The sequence below is a fragment of the Curcuma longa genome, unplaced genomic scaffold, assembly GCF_044706935.1.
Source record: "Curcuma longa cultivar G26 ecotype Majalengka, Jawa Barat unplaced genomic scaffold, ITB_CL_G26_1.1 contig_18838, whole genome shotgun sequence".
Lineage (NCBI taxonomy): Eukaryota > Viridiplantae > Streptophyta > Magnoliopsida > Zingiberales > Zingiberaceae > Curcuma > Curcuma longa.
The window spans coordinates 1-4641 of NW_027430934.1; the positions used below are offsets into that span (position 1 = coordinate 1).

Consider the following 4641-nt stretch of genomic DNA (forward strand, 5'->3'; position numbering starts at 1 on the left):
AATACCGTCATACGCAATAAAGATCTCATAACAAAATCAAATATCCTATAACAAAATGACAAATCAAATATCTCATAACAAAATCTGATACATCATACATGACAAACCAAAAATCTTATACAAAATCTGATACATCATACATAGATAAATTCTAACACAAAATTAATCTAAGAAATCATTGTAACAAAATATCTTATAACATTGCTCAAATTAAATTAGACAATGTAACAAATTGTCTCTTCTGAAATTTAACTTCTGAGAAATATTTCATATATTTCCTCTTTTTTTTTTCTTCTTAATTGATTTCTTCTTCCTTTTCTTTTTCTACATCAAGAAACAAATAAATAAAAAGTAAGATTCTTAGCAAGAAAATATAGAGTAATAAACTAACACAAAATTAATGTAAACGCTCAACTCTTCTAATATGGATTTTTACTTTTCACCATATTCCTTGATGACACTATTTGAAACAAGTTAACACAAATCAAAAATATAAATTTGAAAGAGAAAAAAATACAAGTTTAATCAAATAATAAATATTTTAAAAATATCGAATCTGTCAAATAGCATTCATACACTAGGCCTAGGTTACAGAGCTGCTTGTTTCCTGTGACCATGTTGGTCATATTTTTAAATCAATGCCCTTCCACCAAGGATCTTTGGAAATTTTATCACCTCAAACTAGGTATGTAAGATACCGAAAAATTTCAAAATAAATATGAAAAGATTCGTCTCGCGAAAACGAACCAAACGGAACTTGTTTGGACCAAATCAGAGATCATTTGACCCCTGAACCAAATGAACCAAAGTCAAATCCGGTTTGGTTTGGCTGGTTTGGACTAATTGGACCGGTTCAGTTGAGATGAGTTAAAAGGCTAACGGGTTATTGGATCTAAACCCGTTAAGCTAAACCTATCCTTTAAGAACGCTACAGTTGCAACTCCGTTCGCTACTTCTCCTCTTCGCTGTGGCTTCCGACCACGCCTCCACTTTCGGTTCTTCGTCGCCGACGCAAGGGAAGCTGGGAAACTGTGACGCTGGAGCCGGTCACGAAGGGGTGTTGCCGGAGTCAAGAGCTTCAATGCCGAGCTGCCTTCTCCGTTTTCCGATCGTGTGCACGACTTCGCTCCAATTCGCTCGCCTCCGACGCACGCGTAGCCGCCATCCTTCACCGCCGGTGCCAATCGAAGCCGAAGAATGCCGATGACCGGAGAGGAGTCGATTGGGGGCTAGTTCTCGCCGGAGAAAGGCTTGGATCGGAAGGGGGATGCAACTCTAGCGGCGGCGGCGAATCAACGAGGAAGGAAATCGGGTAAGGGTGGATTTCTAGGGATTTCTATAGATTTAATGATTTCTTTTAAGGGTTTCCCTAAACCTAGTGGATTTCAGTTATTTGTGCTCCCACAGCCGGGTGAAGTGGATTTCGGAGGAGGTCGGAGTGAAGGGAGCTTGATCGGCCGGCTGTGAGAGGTATTAAGCTTGGATAGGGTTCTTAAACCAAGAGTTATAAGGTGTTCATCCAGATTTGAGGTAAGTTCTTCTTGTTGGTTCAGTTCAGTTTGGAATCGGTTAGGAAATTGGTGTGATGGATCCTGTTTCTGGAACAGGGCTGTTTTGGGGTTCCGGTGTTGGCTAAGAACAAGAAGAAGAAGGAAGGTAAGCTGGAATTTATTAGTGCTAGGGTTCGATCTTGAGATAAGCCTTGGAACTGTTGATGTGCTGTAGAATTTGTTGGATTGATGGATTTGTGGATTCTACAGTTACCTAACTGATTGGAATTGGAGGAACAACATTCTGCCAGCAAGCTGAGGAAAGAGAATCGGAATTTTCTTATCGAATCTGAGGTGAGTTATTAGCTATTGTATTTAGATGTTTGGAAATTGTTAAAGCTAGGGTTAAGCCTAGATCTGAGTTAACTAGAATTAAACTAACTTTAAGATGTGGTTAGAGATTTATTATATATATTGAGAGGTTAGTAAAGGTGATTATTTTTCAGGACCTTGATTGGTTGCGGATATTGGATTTCTCTGAGATTACACGCAACCTATTTTGGCAGGCGGGTACCTTGACTCATCTTTTATAGATAGGTTTTACAGATATGTGTAAATTGCTAGATTCCAGTAATTATGTTTCTGCTCATTTGGACTATACATGCTGCTTGGATCTGACTTTGTTATCAGTTACACATGCTTACATTCTGGTTATCAGTTATTTCTTTCTCCGGATATCATCTGATACCTTTGCCATGTTTAGATATCTGATACCTATGGATTTCTTTGATACCACCTGATACCTAGTTCATATGCTATAGTCTGGTTTATTTTACTCTGTATCGGTATTTATGCTAGACGTGAGACTCTATACCATTCTGATTATGGGGGCATATGACATGGACTGGTAGATGGATAGGTGGTGCATAGATCATACTTATGGATATGCATTTGGATATATGCTGCATGGACTAGTGTCATACATCATGCTTGCATATATTGCATAACTGACGTGCGGGATTCCATTGTTGTTGAGTCCGGCGTCAGTTACATGCGGGCTACCAATCAAAGGGTGTGTGTAATTGCATGCCTAGCGATTATTGGCGTCCTGTTCCTATTTTAGTCGAGTCGCTCCTATTATAGCAGCACAGGTGTGAGTCCGTCGCTTGTGTATGATTTACACACACTCTCCACTCATGGGTTAGTGGAACCTTTAGATTGGTGCATACTTGCCCTGACAGGAGCTTCCGCTAGGCCACCCAGGATAGTGGTTTCGTAGCGTGGTAGCATACAGGGATCCCTCCTCTGTCATTGTGACCAGGAGATGAGAGCTTGCTCGCCCACTTATGATTTGGGTACCAGGATAGGTGTACACCTTGAGGACATACTGTCCACTCGGTCTCGCAGGAGCGGTGACGGCAGAGTGCACAGAGGTCACAGCCCTACCCACTCGACTTCACCACTGCGGATGAGTACTCTGACGGGTTTTGGCTCCCACGCGACCTCACCGCTAGAGGGGTGACTGATCTGACTGGCGTCAGGGGTGACCAGGATATGCATTGCATCATGTGCATACTGCACTATTGCATTTGTTTGTGATTGCTGCACTTGTTTGATGCACCTGGATGACATGCATGCACAGGATACCTATGTGTTGGTTTGGGGATTCCCTTTCACCTTACTATTGTTTATCGGACTCTGGTATGTACAGATCTACTGTTGTTCAGTTTTCTACCTTATTTACCTTCCAGTAGACTGTACAGTATGTTATTACTGTTGATAGCATTTTATACACATATCTGCTAGATACCCGCTGAGTTTCTTTTGGAACTCACCCCGTTTACCTGTATTGTATTTCAGGTTGATGCCGTCTGGAGAGCTGCACTGCTAGTCCCGAACTATTGAGCTTTTGGTTTATTTACTATTCCGCATACATGTATTTGAACTTATTGGATTTCTCGATGAGTTTTCCACTTGAGTACTTAGTTTTCCGCTGTTCGATATATTCCTGATTTCCATTTTCGAGTTGTTACCGAACTCCTTTACGGATTTTATATATATACATGCGTGGTTGTGATTTTATAGTAGGATGTGTTGAGTGGCCGTGTGGGTCACATTTATGTCTATTTTACTTGTTTAAATCCATAGCCTGTTATGGATTGGCCATGTGAGTCTTATATACGTGTATGTATCCAGGGAAAGTCCATTGTTACAGGGGAGATGCTGTCGAAATTTCTCGGAAAGCCGTCTCCCGGGGCGTAACAAGGTATACTGCTATTACAAAATCATGCTTGAACCAACAACTCCCATGCATCACCCTTCGGCTAACCCATTGATCTTCAAAGTTTTGGTTGAAAATATTCAAGATAACATACGGCTCACCTTCATGAACCTGCATCTGCATTCCATTAGGAGGCAGGAGGTTTACCGAATTAATGTCTTCTTCTGAACTTTAACTGATCAGTTGGTACTAGCTAGTGATACCTTTAAACCTCTTTGAAGCAAGACATGCCCAAAAGATGGCCTCGTCCACTGGCCCAAACTTGATGAAATTCAATGTTGGATGGCTCATTTAATCCCACCTTACAGGATAGAGCCTAGAGGAACTGGATTTAATTGTCGAGATGACAAAGCCTATTTTATTATGATAAGATGAAAGACAGCAGCCTCTTCGTACACCTTGTAATCTGATTTCAAACCTATATATAAGACCCAATATAATATATGCGTCTGGTCAGGGATTTAAAAATCTTCCTAATGAATTTGTTTTTTTTTTCTCACTATGCGGAATTGATTGATTTACTTTGTATTGGCTCAAACGAAACATGACAACGGGGAGCAGGGAACATTCTTTCGTGCATGTATCTCATACCTCTTGAAGATAAAATCAAAAGACACTCTCATTAAAAGGCATTATAATAACTGTCATGTCCTCCACTTCTCGGAGTTGGATGACATGACTTTTATATTAACTGGTCAAGTGATCTCCAATGTAGAGTTGGCCGGTATATGTAAATTGTTTTTCCCACTCCCTACACCGCACCCCCCCCCCCTCCTCTCTCTTTCCCATTCAAATGACATTTTTACTTTTTTTTTTCTTTATTTTTTATTTTATTTTACTTTTATATATATATATATATATATATATATA

General features: G+C 40.2%; 1 long non-coding RNA gene across 1 annotated transcript; it reads left to right on the forward strand.

Annotated features, from left to right (window-relative positions):
* The first annotated feature begins 977 nt into the window (after positions 1 to 977).
* LOC141816968 (uncharacterized) lies at positions 978 to 3570 on the forward strand. Its single transcript, XR_012600763.1, has 6 exons — positions 978 to 1312; positions 1390 to 1530; positions 1608 to 1656; positions 1761 to 1844; positions 1997 to 2056; positions 3351 to 3570. It is a non-coding gene; the product is annotated as an uncharacterized LOC141816968 (long non-coding RNA).
* The last annotated feature ends 1071 nt before the right edge of the window (positions 3571 to 4641 follow it).